At 40.2% G+C, this 18,994-nt stretch overlaps 1 protein-coding gene and 1 pseudogene across 1 annotated transcript in view; one reads left to right on the top strand and one right to left on the bottom strand.

Annotated features, from left to right (window-relative positions):
- rbfox3a (RNA binding fox-1 homolog 3a) overlaps positions 1-18,994 on the top strand; it is a 653,715-nt gene that overhangs the window by 24,070 nt on the left and 610,651 nt on the right. The window lies entirely within an intron of this gene.
- LOC132380348 (sin3 histone deacetylase corepressor complex component SDS3-like) lies at positions 11,161-12,091 on the bottom strand (annotated as a pseudogene).

Below are 18,994 nucleotides of genomic sequence, written 5' to 3'. Positions count from 1 at the left end.
GTGAGAGCGCAAAGTAGTCTTGTGTTCTGACCTCACACGTAATGTGGGTTGACAGGAATCAATCGGGGTTATTAAGTGCAGAACTTTTTCCAGAGATTGTGGTTAAGGGTCTAATAACACATAGAGCCTAAGTGAAATTAATAGCAATTGCAAGTCTGAAATAGATGAAGAGTGGTTGCCACGTGTGGTGGCCTTATCATTGTGCTTGGTGGCTTTTTACTTCTACTTCACTGCATTCCTCCACCCACTTTATTCACTTAACTCTACATCTAAAAATATAACTGTATATAACCGAAGGCTGTGTTCTCAGTCAGTTATCTTCTGCCTGTTAAGCTGCTGGCATTTAGGATAGCAATGATGGTCCTCCATCACCATCTCCATCACCACCTTGGCCCTCTTCTCTATTGTACCCCAGGTGCGGTTCAGGGTTCTCACTTCTGCCTCTACGATACAGCACTGTTTTCTTAGGTCTCACACATCACCTTTGACCTTCACGAGTCCATGAAGTGCTGTTTGATGATGGAGTTGGCCTCTCTTCTCATCATGTTCCCAAACCATCCCCAGCATTTCAGCATAATGATTGTGGCCATGCCCTCTTGATGACGCTGAAGGAGTAGGACATAGTTGGAGATCTTTCCTGACCAGAAAATACAGAGAATCTTCCAAAAAGCTCATGGTGTGGAATGACAGCAGTTTGACAAAGTCATCCTCTGTTATGCACCAGCATTCTGAGCTGTACAAGATTGTGGACAGAGTTCAGTGATTGTGGATAAAGGTCAATTAGGGCCTAAATGAAATAAATTGCTATTGCAAGTCTGACGTAGATCGGGAGTGGATGCCAGGTGAGGTGGCCTCATCTTTGTGCTTGGTGTCTTTTTACTCTATTTCACTGCATTCATCCACCCACTTTTTTTGCTTCACCAAAGATATAACTTTATATAACCAAAGGCTGAGTACTCAGTGCTCTAATTCAAATAAAAGATTCTCAGCTAAGTTAACAAAATTGAGTGTTTTTTCTCTATGAACATGTTATTGGAATTAGATTTTGAGAAGCAATGGGGTGCACTTGTGATAGCCATAGTTTTGCCGGACATTAATCAGTATTTATGTCTATATCTAACAAACAGAAAGATACTTCTTCATTCTTCATAATCACACTAATGTCAGTTTCTGAATGAGTTACAGAAGACCCATGAAACATTTATGCCATTTCCCAGAAAATGACCGCAATTACTTGCAGCGTTGCTGAGGCTAATGAGAATCAACAATCATTCCATTTTCATGAGTCCTGTAGATTACTATGTTTTTGCCCTGAGATAAATTCAATCTCACATTTCAAACCAGTGAAAAAGCAAAGGCCAAGAGTTTAGATGGATGATCACCTGCAAGCTTGTTCCCCTTGTTGAATATTAGGTTAACTCTGCTGTTAACAGATTGCTGGAAGTGTAGAGTGACATAAACTCATATAAGCAAAGTGAAAACCAGCAGTCAGCAGCCTATGTAGAGACATGCTACTCCGTTCCATTTCTCTCATTTCTTGCTCCACACTGAACACCCATTTTCAACCTTGTCACAGATAACCCAAGTCCACTAACTCCCACGAATTTTCCATTGACAACTATTTGCCTTCTGAACTAACCTATTTCCAACCTTATCTCACATCATGTACAGAATCCCACATGACTTACCCAATAACAAGCACTCTTCCCTCAAGATCTTCATCAAGTACACCTCTGCCTCATGGCAACCAATGGGTAATACATAAAAAATTAAAATGTTTGTAAATTTGTTTATGATCGTCACCTATACTGAAATGGGCAGTCTATATGGACCGTATACAAGACCACTGAAAAACTGGTCTTATATACTGTCCATAAAAAAACAATTCAATATAACAGCACATTGAGGTTATTACAGAGTAAAATAATAATATAATGCAGAATAAAATGTTTACAATACAAAGGAAGTGCAACGCAGGTAGATAATAAAGTTCAAGGTCACAATGAGGTAGATTAAGAGGCAAGAGCCCATTTTAGCATATTAGGTGAAAAGTTCAGTAGACTTAAAGCAGCAGGATCGAAGCCACCCTTGAGCCTGGTGTTAACATGCTTTCAGGCTTTTATATCTTCTTGCTCGATGGGATGTAGGAGAAGAGAGTGTGCCTGGGGTGGGTGAGATCTTTGATAATGCTGGCTGCTTTACCAAGGCAGTGAGAGTGAAGACAAAATTCATGGAGAGGAGGCTGGCTTCCATGAAGTGCTGAGCTGTGTTTATAACTCTGTGCAGTTGTCACCTCCTTCCTATTGTAAAAGTGTGCTTGACACCATAGCTATCACACCTGCTTTTCAGTCCAAACAAAATATACCTTATAGCTTTTCCCAAGCAAAGGCAACTTGGTCAGCTGCATGATTTTGTTGGGAGGTAGAAACAGCTTTTGGAACCTGCACAGCGAACATTTAAAAAAATAACACAATTAGTCAGCACTGTTAGAAGACAGCACCATTGGACTGCACATTAATTTAGGAACAACAGCAATTAGTAACCAAATTTCTTGCTCAGTCAGCACATTTTCTCACAGTTCTGACCTTAGAAAGCAGCCTCTAAATCATCTTAAATCATATTATGAGATGCTTTCTTCCTTCTATTGGGGAATCTTTACCAGGAATTAACAAATGCTTCAGTGGGGAGGAGCATAGCAGAATTCTCCCTAAAGCACAGAGGAACCCAGGTAGAAACTGTGCATTCAAGACTGTTTATTCCTCTTCGTGGATGCTCCCTTACTTGCTGAGTTCCTCCAGGATTCGGAAGCCATTTTCACTGAGTAAGGATACTACTTTAGGAGATTACCAGGAAGGAATCTATCAGAGCATGAGTGTGTTTTCTGATTGCTTTTACCAGCTGTAAAAGCCAGACGTATTTACCAGAAGCTGAAGGGGGATAGATAGGGTAGATGGTAAGAATCATTTTCCAGTGGTTAGAGCATCTAAGAGGTCAAAGATTTAAAATGAGAGGTAGGAAGTTTAGAGAGGATCAGAGGCGAATCTCTACATACAGAAGATCGTTATCTGGAGAGCACCGCCTGAGGAGGCAGTGGAGACAAATACTCTCCCAATATTTAGGAAACATCTGGATAAGTACCTGAATCGCCAAGGCGATAGGCCTAATGTGGGTAAATAGGTTTAGTATCAATGGGTGCAACATTTGGCATTGATATGTGAATTGTCTATGCCATCTCTCTGTAGAAATAGCTTAGAAGGATTCTGAAGTTGGGTTTCAGAAAGTGAAGATAACTTTGAGAACATTACAGACATTCTCGTAAGGTTGTACCTGAGATTTCCTGAGGTCAGAGATGTGATTAAGAATGACTTTGCAGAAATGTAGTGTACATAGACATTGCAAGTATTGATGAAAGTGCAGCAAACTAGTGCGAAGTGGGTGGAGAAGGTGTCAGGCACTACCTCGTCTGTCAATGTCCGTCCTCTGTTTTTTACTCATTGCTCATCTGATGAACATGCAACTACTTCCCACTCCTAGTTGGCAGTATTAGTCTTTATTTATATCAATATGGATGAAGCCTTGCGGGAAGTGAACTTTGGGCATTGCAGTACTGTCGATGACATTTGGGTAAGCTGAATACCAGAAGGCAAAGCAATAGAACGAAAACGTTTTCCACGAGAGAAAAAAAAAACAGGAGCCTTTAATAAATCACCAAAAAAAGAGCGAAAATACCTAACAAAATATTACAGTGATTTTTTTCTGCACAATGTCAGTTGCCTTTCATAGGATAGTCAATGAAGGTTTAATTTAGTTTATCTTTCATAAACTGGGAACAACAGCAAAAGCATCTAATGATATGTTGCAAATGGAAACATCATAGGCATCCGGTCATTTACCAAATGCTGCAAAAATACCATCTCATGCTGCTCTGAGCAGTGTGCTCATCCAACATCACCCAGTGTCCAGAGACAAGACTGTCTTCCATACATTTGTCTCGAGGTACTTTCTTTGTAATGGTCAACAATGACATTATTTATAGATTTGTCACAAATATCCATATCAGACGGTAGCTTAATGTAACTTGTGGTATGACCAATCAGAATACACACTTGGCTGCAAGGACTGACCATGGACATTAAATAGCAGCTGAGCATTTTATTTATCATGTAAATTTGGTTCCAATAATTTCAGCCTGGAAGAGAAATATCACTGCTGTTTTATGGAATCACAGAATGATAGAATATAACAGAATTGAATGAGACTATTTGCTTCATTAAGACAATGCCAGTCCTCTGCAGGAACAATGCAGTCTTTCACTGTAGCCTTGCAATTTTTATTTTGTTTAGCTACTGTTGCTACAGAAAGGCAAAATGTCCCAACTCTTTTTTCCATCTCACTCCACTGTCGCCACTCCTCCCCCTCACTCCTCCATCTAGTCTCCTCCCTTTTCACTGCACAGTTCCCTGTTCCCCTCTCACATCACTGTATTCCCTCCGTTCCTCTCACTCCTCCATCTGCTCTCTTCCCCTCTCACTCCACTGTTCCCTCCTCCCCCTCACTCTACTGTACTCCCTCGTCCCCCTCACTCCACTGTGTTCCTTCTTCCCCTCTCACTCCACTGTATTCCCTCCTCCCCTCTCACTCTTCCACCTGCTTTCCTCTCTTCTTACTCCACAGGAATCTGTTTGGAATTCTCTGCAGAAATAACACACAGATTTAGACTGAGGAGAGTCAGTGGATGTTGGTCACTTGGATTTTCAGAAGGCCTTTGACAAGCTGCCATGCAAGATAAGACCCATGATACTTAAAGAAAGATACTAGCATGGATAGAAGATTGGCTGAATAGCAAGAGTCAAAGAGTGTGAATAAAGAGGGACAACACACACAAAATACTGGTAGAACACAGCTGCCTAGCCTGCTGTGTTCTACCAGCATTTTGTGTGTGTTATTGTTTGAATTTCCAGCATCTGCAGATTTCCTCGTGTTTGCTGAATAAAGAGGGGCTTTGCTGGTTGGCTGTAGGTGAGAGTCTATTGTTAAGGATGAGGTTTCGAGGTACTTGGAGAATAATGACAAAATGAGTCAAAGTCAGCATGGTTTCTGTAAAGAGAAATCTTGCCTGATAGATCTGTTAGAGTTCTTCGAAGAAGTAACGAGCAGTGTGGACAAAGGAGAGGCAGTGGGTATCATTTACTTGCATTTTCTGAAGGCGTTTGATAAAATGGCGCACGTGAGTCTGTTTAGCAAGATAAAATCCTATGGTGTTACACAAAAGATGCTGGCATGGTTAGAGGAATGGCTGACAGGCAGGAAACAGTAAGTGGGAATAAAGGGGGCCTTCTCTGGTTGGCTGCCAACGACAAGTGGTGTTCTTCAGGGGTCAGTTCTGCTGCTTTTCACATTGTTTTTCGGTGATTTAGGTAATGGAATTGATGGCTTTGTGGCAAAGTTTGTGGATGATATGAAGATAGTAGAGGGGTAGGTGGTGCTGAGGAAGCATTGCAATTGCAGTAGGACTTAGAAAGTTGGAAGAATTTGCAAAAAAATGGCAAATGGAATACAGTATTGGGAAATGTATGATAATGCAGTTTGGTAAAAGGAACAATAGTTCAGACTATTATCTAACTGAGGAGAAAATTCAAACAGAAGAAGTACAGAAGGACTTAGGAGTCCTCGTGCAAGACTCCCAGAAAGTTAAGTTGAGTCCATGGTCAAGAAGGCAAATGCAATGTTGGCTCTTATTTCAAGGGAAATAGAACATAAAATCAAGGAGATAATGCTGAGCCTTTATAATACACTAGTCAGGCCGCACTTACATTGTCAGAAGGGATGTATTATCATTGGAGAGAGTCTAGAGGAGGTTCACGAGGATGATTCCAGGAATGAAGGGGGTTAACATATGAGGAGCATTTGGCAGCTTTGGGCCTGTACTCACTGGAATCTAGAAGAATGTGGGCAGATCACATTGAAACCTACCGAATGTTGAAATGAATAGATAGGGTGGATATGAAGAGGATATTTCCCATGGTGGGGATATGGCGAACTGGAGAGAACAGCCCCAAAATTGAGAGGTGACCCTTTAGAACAGAAGTAAGGAGGAATTTTTTAGCCAGAGAGTGGTAAATCTGAAGAATGCTCTGCCTCAGACTGCAGTGGAGGCCAAGTCCGTGTGTATATTTAAGGCGGAATTTGATCATTTCCTGATTGGTCAGGGCATCAAAGGGTATGGCGAGAAGGCAGGTGTATGGGGATGAGTAGTATCTGGGATCAGCCTTGATGAAATGGCACAGCAGACCTGATTAGGCTGAAAGGCCTAAATCTGCTCCTATGTCTCATGGTCTTATAGTGGTGTTCTGCAGGGATCAGTGTTGCAACTGCTTCTTTTAACGTTGTATGTCAATGATTAGGATAATAGAATTAATGCTTTTTTGATGATACAAAGAAGAATGGAGTGGGAGATGGTGTTTAAAGAGCAAGGAATCTGCAGATGGACAGACAGATTAAGGAAATGAGCAAGGAAGCGGCAGATAGAATATAATGTACAAAGTATTTGGTCATGCATTTTGGTAGAAGGAATAAAGGCAAAGACAATTTTCTGAATGGGGAAAATTCGGAAATCAGAGTGGAAAAGGTGTTGGGAGTCTTTGTGTAAGATACTCTGAAGGTTAACATGCAGATAGAGTCTGTGATAAGGAAGGCAATTTGAAAGGACTAGGATATAAAAGCAAGGATTTAATGTTGAAGTTTTATAATGCATTATTCAGAACGCATTGGGGTATTGTAAGCAGGTTTGGGCCCCTTATCTAAGAAAGGACGTGCTGGCATTGGAGAGAGTCCAGATGGAGTTCACAGTAATATATCTGGGAACGAAAGAGTTAGCATATGAGGAGTGTTTGATGGCTTTAGGCATGTACTCACTGGAGCATAGAAGGAAGAGGGATCTCATTGAAACCTATCAAATATTGGAAGGCATTGATAGAATAAATGTGGAGAGGATGTTTCTTATAGTGGGGGAGTCAAGGACGAGAAGGCACAGCTTCAGACTAGAAGTCAGTCCCTTTAGAACAGAGAAGAGGAGGAATTTCTTTAGCCAGAGAGTGTTGAAGTTGTGGAATTCATTGCCACAGACAACTGTGGAGGACAAGTCATTGGATATGTTTGAAGCAGAGGTGGAAAGGTTCTTTATAAGTGAGGGTGTCAAAGATTAAAGGAAAAAGGTGGAAGAATGGGGTTGAGAGGGATAATAAATCCGTAATGACGGAATGGTGGAGCAGACTCAATGGGCCAAATAATCTAATTCTGTTCCTATGACTTATGGTCTTAAGTCATAGTCCATATCCCTCCATTCTCTGCATTTTCATATACCTACCTAGGAGCCTATCAAACACCTCTGTTGCATCTACCTGCATCAATGCATCTGACAGCACATTACAGGTGCCCATTTTTCTCTGCCTGAAGAAACTTGCCCTGCACATCTCCTGTGAACTTATCCCCTCTCACTTTAAATGCAAGCCCACTATTCCTCCCGTGTTACTCCATAGCATGGTCTTCTCCCGTCCCAGTCCACTGTGTTCCTTCATCCCATCTCACTAGAATGTGAGCACTCCTCCCATTTCACCATTCTGTCCTTTCACTCCACTATGAACACTCCCCTCCCTTCTCACTCCCATGTGCCCTCCATATACACCTCTAAAACATGCCAGCTAGACTATAAAACCACAAGACACGGGAGCAAGCCTGTCAGGTCCATGGAATATAGATCTCATTTTTTTTTGTCTTCCAGCTTCCAGCACAGCTTTTGGGGCTGAATTCCATTTGAGTTCATATGTGCTGAGAGTGCTTATAGATGTAGTCAGGAAATCTGAAACATGAGATTCTGCAGATGCTGGTAATCCAGAGCAACAGAAACAAAATGCAGGAGGTGCTCAGCAGGTCAGGTAGCCTCTAAGGAAATGATTAAGTAGTCAACATTTCAGGCCAAGACACTTCATCAGGATCAGGAAATGTTGATGGTTGGAATATATCTGGAATACCAACAATGATGTTTTCACACCAGCAGGTGGTTTGTTATTTTTTTCGCTGAAATACGAAAACAGAACTTGCCATTAGCATCTGAATTAGTAACATGGAAGTATCTGCGAATGTACAGGATGCCTGTGTTATTTCCAATGTATGAGTAGATCGTACTGCCGTTGTTTTGAGTTTATGGAAAAGAAATTAAAATCTGTATAGTTCATGGTATAAAATGCACTAAAGAGGTAAAAAAACTCATACAATATTTATTCCGTTAAGTCTTTTAGGCCACCAATGTCTTCCAGTGTATTCCCTTTCTGAGCTGATAGTTTCCATAGCAAGACCAAGCTCAAGCTAAAGAACTGTGTATCCTGCAAATTTTAACTCCACTGAATATCTTCTGGTATCTCATGTTAGATCTTGCAGGATATGCCAAAACAGAAAACTCAGTTGCCACAAACATCATACTGTAGTCCAAAAAAGTGTTTTCATATAGTCTTGATGAATGGTCTTGGCCCGACAAAATATTGGCACTTAGTTCCTTTCCAATGATGCTGCCTGACCTGCCGAGTTCCTCCAACATTTTGTTTGTGTTACTTTATTTTCGAATATCTGCAGAATCTCTTGTGTTTAAGAAGCACTTTCTTCTTCTGTTGCACTCAGCAGAGAATCCAGCCTTGAAAATGGTGCTAGGTTTTTGAGGCAAGAAATTCAGAAGAATGCAATTTTGGAAAATTATTACACCCTGTGGCCAATTACCTTCGTCCATAAGGATACAGCTTCTTGTTGGCAAAGTTCAGTTTTAGTTTTCTTTTTATGGTTTTAAGCTCTATTCTTTTAGTTCCAATCTTAAGTAGGTATGAACCAATTCAAAGATGAAGTTTCTTATGGTTTAATATAATATTTATATATGAACTTTGTCTGCTCTTAAATTTGCCTCTATGCATCCACAGTGCTAGCTTCCACTGTATGAAGTGATTTGAGCATACAAAATGAAGGTTTAATGGATTTTGAAGTACAAAAGTTAAAAGAAATTCCCAATAGTCAGTTACAAATGCTCTATTTACCCATTTCCTTCTTAAAAAAATACCATCTGAGATATCACCCTATCTATATGTAACGAGACAATACCACATCCCCATTCTGTGGAAATAGTTTGATCAGTCTATCTGAAGTAAATGATGATTAAGGGGTTTTGACCTTTCAACAGACAATACCACTGACCCAGTTTAGGCCTCGATCAATCAGCTACTCACCAGATTAATAGAGATGGTTCCAATCGATTCTTCTAGCAGGCATTCGAGCATCCGATGGGCTTCACTAGATTAACAGAACAGAAAATAAATTAATGGACAGCACTAGAATTTGCTCTATACCACCACTACTGTGCAGTTAATCATAAAGCACATTATCTAAAAATGAGCAGGATTGCATTATATCTACAAAAGATATCAGGGCATGAGGGAGAATTAACTAAATTGTTTAAACTGGTAAGAAGTGATATTAAATCTGGAAGGGTATGTGTGTTTTAGAGATGTTTCTGTGTATGTACTCATGTACAGAAATATATAGGCCTGTTTATAATTCCTGTAGCCTAAACCATGCATTTTCCTGCAACAGCGGAGATTGGACAGTCTGGGCTACTGATATCAATGTGGCTGCTATTAACACTGCTCCTTGATTAGCTGTCAAAAGATCCATTTCTACAAGGCAGCTTTGCCATTTTCTTTGTATCCTTGAATAGAAATATTGTGCTTTTAATGAATGGTCAAGGCCAAAAGCTAGCACAGATCACGTGACATGAAGAATCATGTTCAATAAGAATTAACATTGAAGTTTGAACATGCACCACCTGAGTATGAGTCACAAAATGGTCTTAAAGGTTTGTAAATGTCCTAGTATTTTTCTCTTTTGATGGCTTTTATAATTGATTAAGTCCTTATGTGCTAAATAGTGTTTATTTTTATTATATTGAATGTTCTTTGCAGCTTCAAAATACACAAATTTAGTTAATATCAACTCAACAACTCTAAATTTCTAATGTTCACTATTATTAAGTAGAATTTGTGTATGATGTGAATTAAATATATCTTAAATATGGAGCAGAGTGTACATTTGCTGTTCCCAACCCATAGGTAGTGCTCAGCTCTAGGGTCATGAGTAAGATTTGTCTGGGTATATCACCGGAGTGTTTTGTCTCTATATTTTGTTTGCCTTACAAGTCTGCCATTGTGGTCTAGCTAAGATTATATACATTAATGCTAATGAAATTTCATCTTAAAGGGACTCTATTTTTGTAGCAAAGAAAAAGAGTAACTGTTGTGTATGTGGCCTGGTTACACAACAATGCTGTTAATGAAAATGCTGGAGACAGGAGCCAAGGTTCATGGTTCTTTCCTGGCAGAAACCAAACTCGACACACACATACAGATCAATACGTGCCTAATAGTGCATGCTCAATATGCGCCTAATAGCGCATTCAGCGATGTGTTACTAAAACATGAAGTATCTCTTATACTGTAGGCTATACAGTACACTCCTCCCCTTTTATTTTAATGGTGTATCAACTTTTTTTTTTACTGGGGCATTATGTTAAGGGTAAACAAGTATGTTTACCCTTAACATGCAAACGCCTACCATATGTTTACTTAGTAAGTTAATAATATCAAATTATAACAAAGCAATGTAATAATATCAAATTATAACAAAATAACATAATAATATTGAATTATAACAAGCCTTTTTTTTACTTTTGGTCTAAGACCCATTTATAACTCAAGACTCTGGGGGGGGGGGTGGGGGGATCTTCTCTAGATTGTCTGGCACTGAAGCAACTAGATCTTCACTCTATTGTCTGGAATAAATTGAACAATCCACAAATTGGCAGGTTCCAGCCATAAAGAGCAGTCACCTCCATCTTGCAAAGTCGATGAAAGCAAAGTGAAATCTGTGAAAAGGTGAATGTTAGTCTTAAAAGTATGTACAATCATCAAAACTGAGATGGCATTGGAAAGTGTCTTCAAGTAGTGTGTTCTTCAGTTTGTCAATAAACTTGTTTGTTTTAATACAGATTTCCATATAAAGTCATGAACAGTTGACCTCTGAGCTTAGGGAAATAAGAAGATGTGCGCCTTCAACTTGCTAAGAGTTCTAGGCAGCAGATCGCCTCCATATAATGAAGACTCCTCTGTGCAGCTGTCCTAGATATATACGCATCTTTGTGCTATCACTTGTCTTCCTTACCCATATCTCATTTGTTCCAACTGAGCTAATTACACAACCAATCGTCGTATCCTCCTTAGATTCCAAATAGAGAGCCTGACCTTTATGATACCATCACTTATCGTAATATAGCTTTCCATCTTCTATTTGTGCTCCATATCTTTGTGCTGGTGATTCAGCAGGAGTGCTGGGAAGATGCTCAGGAGAAGACAGAGCTGCTAGTCTTTTCGGAGATTTAAGCTTATTGAGAGTTCGCAGATCTTCCATTATCTGTCCATCCATTAACAAGTAATTGAACTGCGCAGGTTTTCGTCTTTTGTCGGTAATTGGAGCAGGGTCATTAGGTCTCCTCCTTAGTTTCCTAGTCATTATTGACTTTACCTCCATAGAATCTCCTGTGAGTTCCATTGTTAGCCTCTCATTATCAATCAACTTTTTCTTTTCTTCTAACTCAATCGTTTTATCTTCAAATTCCTTCCCTGCTGCTTTTTTTCTCTTTAATATAATTCTTTTCCACATATTCTGTCTCCAGTTGCAGAAAAAGCTCTGCATTTTGTATTCTTTCCTTGTATTGTTGATCTGGTTACTTCATTCTTTTCTGATACTCCTGCAAAGTGGCTTCCTGTAACTGCTGTTGCTGCCTTTTGAAAGATGTCAATTTCTCCTGGTACCTTTGTTCTTTTACTTCCAGGTAGTCTTCATCATCCTGCCTATTGGCAATATCCGTCTCCCTTGCATCTTCTGTATTTTCATCCAAGTCACGGCCACAGATACTGCATTTGTCCTCATCGTTGACGCTGTCTAGCTCCTCCCTGTCATTGTAATAGTTGACAATGGGTGAGAGGAGAGCTGTGGACATCTTCCCCACCAAGCTGTCCTCCTTTGTTGACACATCTAATGCCTTGATGATGCGCCAATCGAACTGGATTTTCCTGAACTACTCACATCCCAGCAACAGTGGTCCTCCATTTTTCAGTACATAGAGGTTCAGCTGCTGTGTTTTGTCTCCGTAGGTCACTGTCACTTTAATTTTACTTTTGGAATGCACTTTCTGTCCTGTGTAAGTCTTTGGCAGTAGTTTAGTTGTTTCAGAGATATGTGAGAAAACAGTTGTTTCTAGTTGTGTACAGAGATCACTGTTAAAGGTGAGCCTGTGTCCAACTCCATTTTCAGTTTCACACTTGCCACTTGTGGGGTGATCCTTATTACTCTTTAATCGTCTGTCTCTTTCATGCTGTGAAGTTGCAGACAAGACAATTCACTTTCATCTGAGTCATTTTCATCAGAACTGCTTTCCTCCATTTTGTGTAGATTGTTGTGTTTTCCTTTCTGGGGTTTCTTATTTCTCTGTACTTTGTCCTTTTTTTCTGCTGTTTACTAGCTTTGCATACTCTGCCAGTGTGGCCCTGTTTGCCACAGTTTCTGCATTCTTTGTCTTCAAACCAACAGTCATTGGGGTCATGTGACATGTTCCCTCAATGGTAACATTATTTACTAGCTTTAAATACTGTGCCAATGTGGCCCTGTTTACCACAGCTTCTGCAAACTTTGTCTTTAAACTAACAGCCATCAGGGTCATGTGACATGTTCCCACCACGGTAACATTTCTTTCCTTCATTTCTGCTCAGTGACATTTTATTTGTAGCATATTCCAGAGATTTTTGTTGTTTCCCTGAAGCACCCAGTGCTGCTATTTCCATTGATAAGTCAATGTTCAGCACCTTCACTAATGTAAGGTCCCTTTCACCCAGGTGCTTCTTCTGTATGGTTTCACAGTGCATGCCACACACTAACCTATCCCTCAATGCATCCGACAGACCCGCTCCAAATTGACAATGTTTGGATAATTTGCACAATTCAGCACAATATTCAGAAATGCTTGAATTTTTGCTCTGATTCCGATTGTTAAAATTTAAATCTTTCAGCAATAACCAGTGGTTTGGGGTTTAAATGCTGTTGGAGAGTGTTTACTATTTGCTTGAATGTTTTGTCAGCTGGCTTTATGTTTTGAATGTTTTGTCAGACACCAAACATGTCGCTTGTTTTCAGTAGATGAGTCCTGTGCATGCACTATAGGAGGAGATTTGCCAAAGTATCCATTTCAATGTGGACAGAGATATTTTTTAAAATGCCTAGTGTGGACGCCTATCGTTTTTAGGCAAAACCAGCATTTTCAAAATTATCCGGTCTAGTGTGGATGTAGCCTAAGATGCTGGCCTTCTTTTCATCATTAGCAACAAAATATATCTCCACTCTTTCAATGTAAGTTGTCCAATCTTCAATGCTACTATCAAATGCTGTAATGGTTCCAATCATGGCCATCTTTGTTATGTTAATTTAGCCCCGTTCTCCCTTTTTTTTGAGTCACGTGTCCTTTTTGCTAGTGCCACAAGCTCACTCCGTCTAGATATGTGTATGTTGCTTCTTTTTATCTCCCTTCTGGTGCAGGCAGCCCCTGGGGGCCAGTGCCGGCTGTGGTCTGGGCTGGACATGCTGCGGCTCCGACTGTGTCTCTTGGTCTCCTGAAGTTCCTGACCCCGGGTGTGCTCACGATACCTTTCAGACTTGCGGCCTCGCTCTGCCTCCTTCTCCCGCTCCTTGCTCATTCCTTGCGCTCTTCTTCCGAGTGTGTTATCAATTAAAACATGGCATTCTGATACAATGTAAGTTCATTAACCTTGTTGCCGATTTGTTGTGTCTGTGGCCTGGTTACACAACAATGCTATTAATAAAAATGCTGGAGATGGGAGCTAAGATTCATGGTTCTTTACTGGCAGAAACCAAACTCGCCACGCACGTACAGATCAATACGTGCCTAATAGCAATGCTCAATATGTACCTAATAGCACATTCAACGACATGTTACTAAAACATAAAGTAGTCCTTTATTATACTATAGGCTGTACGGTACAGTAACAGTGTCAGGAAGATTGCTGTAAACATTATCTTGAGAAAGCAAAATATTCTAATACCCGACTGATGATAGTGTTAAAGTAAAATTGAATTTTAGATTCAGTACTTCTCAAAAAAGAACTAGTGGGAGCATTTTGAGCTACTCAATCCACTGGGGAAGTATTGATAGTTGTAACGACAGTGTCAGTGAGTTGGAAAATTTTAGATAACATCGCAAAACTATCTTATTCAATATTGAAGTACTTTGCTCAGTTACGATATAGCCAAAAGCACATTCATGTAAATAAGACTTTGTTATAACACTCAAATACACTTTACATTGGCCTAGATTTTGTATTTTGAGGAAAAAATATTCATACTTGCCACTAACTTTGTGAAGAAAGCTGCCTAAGTAGATTAAATGATCTCTTGGGCATTGGTTTAACGGCATCCTTAATATTCAACATTAGTGATGTCATTCAGCTGGCTCTGTAGCCAAGCACATTGAAGAATTTTCAGACAGTAAACCATGAAGAAGAGGGTCAATCATTATTTAGTTTATAAGCACTTATTAGTGCATAACAGTGATTTGCATATACTCATAACTTTACAAAAATATTTCACAAAATATGCTTCTAAAATTCACTGTGTTTTGAAATATTTTGTCTGGGAATTACAATCCACATCAAAATAGATTTTTGGGAGCAGCAGGGAGTTTGCTAAAGAGTAATAAACATTTCAAAATTCAGTTTGCTCTCGCAATGCAGTGTATTGTTTTCAGAGTATTTGTCAGGAGGAATAGTTTCTCATTTGCCTACAGCTTATTAGCTCACTGATTTCTGGAGAGCACATTGAAGAAAGATGCATCACAGCAGATCCTGTGGGAGAACAAGACATCACTGTAATTTGTGAATTTCTGCACATGTACTCTAGGAGTTGTAGTCAATCGCATAGTGTAATTGAAGCAAATACTAACAGTTTTGCCTTCATTGCAACTACATTGCACAAGCCATTATTGATATATATATATAAAACAATTTGTAATGAAAACTTAGGTTATATTTCATATTGCTCTTTGACTGAACGAGACTTAGTTGACTGTACCTTTCCTATATTGGTGTAACATTTCTTCTCCATTCTCCAAAGGGTTACAGTCAACAGCCAGGTAATAGTTTGCTTTCCTTCCAATGTGTTTTTTTTTTACTTTTCTTCCTATTGAAGCCTTTCACTTTCACTTGACCTACTTTTCTTTTATTCTTATTTAAATTTCTGTCTATCTGTCATTCTGTGACCATTGGGACAGGCCCTCAAGCTGCTCTCAGAGCTTTGCCAAGGCTGCCTTTGATGCAGCTGTTCAGAGGAGGTGACCAGTCTGATGATATCTTTCATCATTCTCCAACTTGGCCTTGTGGCCAAATGTCTGGCTTCCCCTTGCCACAATTCTGCATGGGAAAAGCAGCTGCAGAACTAACTCCTACCAATTCATGGGAAGGCATGATGAAACCCCAACATATTGCACCACCACCCCACCTGTCACATGACCTTTGCAACCCAGAAGGGAGGCATTAAGTTAAATGGATGGAAAATTGGACAGGCACTGCTGCTGGCATGAAATTGAGCTTGCCTGGTTTCCGTCAGTGCATCTGCCCAGGTAGTTATTAATGCTCCAATTAAACTATGGAAAACTGTCCCCGTAGCTCCTCATAAACCAAGCCCAATGTCATCCAGGCTGGATACTTAGGAACCAAGTAACTGCATCCCTCGAGCTCAAGTCTAAATCATCTGGTTGGAAGTTCAAGTTTGTATTGTTAGTGCATGCAATCACTTTTACACCAGAGATAATAAAGGAGAAGCAACATTTCCCATTTAAAATAGGCCTTCCCGAACAAGTTAACAAATCGATAAGAAGAAACATCATGTCGAATGAACTGGCAGTGTGTGTGGTGCCTCCCAAACTGTAAAGACCCGCTATTTCAGGTCCCTGCTCTACAGACGAGTGCTTGGCTGATGACTGCTGTGCAGGCAGCAGTGAACAGCTCCATAAGCAATCCCACAGATAAGCATCCTTCCCTGTCCCAGATGCTAAATGGGAAGCATCCAAGCTGGGAAAATTCAGTGCCACTTGAGTACACATCATTATGCACATCATAGTTGTAAAACTGCTGAGGTTGGCCCCTTCTTATAAAGAGATCAACAATATAAAGATTTAAAAATATGAATGTTTACTCATCTTACATTTTTCCCCTCTTTTAAAGCATTAGAGTCAATAGAATAATTGTAATATTTCACCAAAGCAATGTATTTTATTCATGAGAAAAACCTTCATAATTCATGATTGCCATAGGCAAGTGAGTTATAGATCTTTTATACTTGACAGATACAGCTAGTGATTCACTAATACCAATCCAATATCCTAAAATAAAAAGCCATATGATTGGAGGCAAGCTACTTTTGGTTAAATAGAGTGAAATGTTTATGTTTTATTAGGAAGCCTTATATAGGGATGTGTTTATAAATCTTACTTTCCTCATATCATTGTATTTTGCAACACAGCACCTATTGCGCCATTTGAGCCCACACCACATTTTAAGTGAAAAGAAGAACAACAAAAATACTGTGTATATCTGCAGAATTACTTCACCATCACACTTTTTTAAAAGAAAACAAATATATCAGGCCATTTATTAGTTTTGATTGAAGGGATAAAAGAATTTAAAAGTTGATAGTTCATGCAATTCCTGACTGTCCATTTCTATTTGGTTGGGTGTACGGCTACTTATCAATAATCTTTTGCCCTCACAATTACATTGTGGCACCATCTTGCAGCCTAGCTCACAAAGTTTGTTATTTTCTGAGGGCAGTTCTCTATGCTCACTGAAGTAATAATGTCCATCTGATAAAGAAGGGCAAATTCAATGAGTCTTTATCAGATTGTTAGAGGTTTATGGAATTCGCAGTAATAAAAAAAAAGAGCCCAATATCTAGAAGGTGCCAAGAATGACAAAGTAAAATGATAGCACAAGGCAGAAGAGCAGTGGTCAAGGAGAGCCAGAAAGTAAAGCCACCTCAGGGGAAAAGGTAATTGTTTAGCTAGACCTAAGTAACACTGGTGTAAGTTAATTCAGGAGACACGGAGAGAGACCAAGGGAGCCTTAAGAGCAAAATAGTAAATTAAATGCTTTGGGCTAAATTCACAATGTAGAGCGTCGCAGGTGTGGAGCGACTAATTTTGGGGCTATCTTTGTTGTGGTCCACGTGCCTAAGAAACAAGTGGTCGTAAAGAAGGCATATGTGACATGTTTGTTGTTCAAAAAGGAAAATTGTGACTGAAAGTAGAATTTGCAGCCTCCTTCTTGACAAAATGTACTGTACACTTAGGATATTGAATGGTGCCTATAGTTTCAAAGATGTGGAGAACTCCTAACATTTAAGAGAGGGCTGGGAGAGGAGGGGGGGTAAAGGAGCATTCGTGAAATTTTGAGTCAGAGGAAATCCTAGCAAATAAAGCACTACATTCATAATCCAACAAAGGAAAAAGGCAGCAATAGAAGCACATGGTGGTGAATAACCACAGCACTATACTCCATAACAGTGAAATATGTTGGGTTGGTAGCAGTGATGTGGCTACCAAGGAAAATAAATGATCGGGGGATTGAATCAATTCAGGGCAAGGGATGGGGTGGGAGAGCTAGAGCTATAATAGAGCTTGTCAGGGTGGGACTGTCGAGGAAGGGGTCGTAAAGCGAGGTCAAGGATTGAAGTCCTGAGTGGGTTCAAGGCAGAAGGGGAGGATCTATTGTACAGTAGCTTTCCTTAGTGCCAAGTAGAGTTAATAAAAGCAGTTTTCAACTCAGTTCATTTTCTCCCACCTTCCTTTTGCTGTCCAATTTCCCAGTGCTTGAAGATCCCAGGCTGTGTGTTATAATTTAAATTGTGGTGAAAGAGTTTTGAGAATATTAAAAAGCATGGGTTGCTCTTCATGAATATCCTTTCCCCTCTGTCACTGGGCGGAAGATACAAAAGCTTGAAAGCACATACCATGAGGCTAAAGAACAGGTTTCTTTCGAGCGATCATACTTTAAAGTTGAATTCTTGATCTCCTGCTCTACCCCATGGTAGTCTTTGAACTTCATTCATTTTACTGCACTGCGCCTTCTATATTGTGCCAGTATTACTTTCTGGATTCTGTTTTTCTTTTTACTAACTCAAACAAAAGCTTTTCTCTGTATCCCAGTACATGAACTAATCCACGCTGATGAGCAGGTGAATCAGAAGCTCCCATGGCCTCTTGGCTGGTATAGAAATGGACAAGCTCTCAGCAAGTTGGAGTTCAAATTTGCCTTCTCTCTCTTCCTCACTGATTATGGGGGGGCGGGATGGTGAAGTTCAACTGTCCTTAATAAGTTTTATGAGGCACTGCATTGCTTGGGATCAACCATAGATATTGCATCCTAGCTGTCTACATGATACGCAAGCCAGGGCAGTATGATACGGAGAGCAAGCTGTTGCCCATGCAGCAGACTTCCTCTCTCCATGCAGCTGAGGAAGCCAAGACCAATACAATTTGGCACCAGCGGCATCGCAGGAGTTACCAGTCAGCATTGAGCTCAATGTAGGACTGCCTTGGCAGTTTCGGAACTTTCCTCGGGGTTTACTCCCAAAGCCTTCCCCATAAGTGGGTATCACCACAAAGCAGCTACCAACCACTGATGAAAACACCCCTCTGCCCAAAGCAACTGGTTTCAAAGCACCAGCAACCTGCCCTCGCACCCCCTCCTGCCAGTAGAAATGGTTCCGCCAGGCTTAGTAGCTAAGCCACACATGAAGGCCAGGAGATGGACCTGGTTATCAGAGTCTATTTGCAGTGCAC

This window comes from Hypanus sabinus, chromosome 23, assembly GCF_030144855.1.
Source record: "Hypanus sabinus isolate sHypSab1 chromosome 23, sHypSab1.hap1, whole genome shotgun sequence".
Lineage (NCBI taxonomy): Eukaryota > Metazoa > Chordata > Chondrichthyes > Myliobatiformes > Dasyatidae > Hypanus > Hypanus sabinus.
Note: the sequence above shows the minus strand (reverse complement) of the source record. Positions and strands in the feature narration are given on the sequence as shown.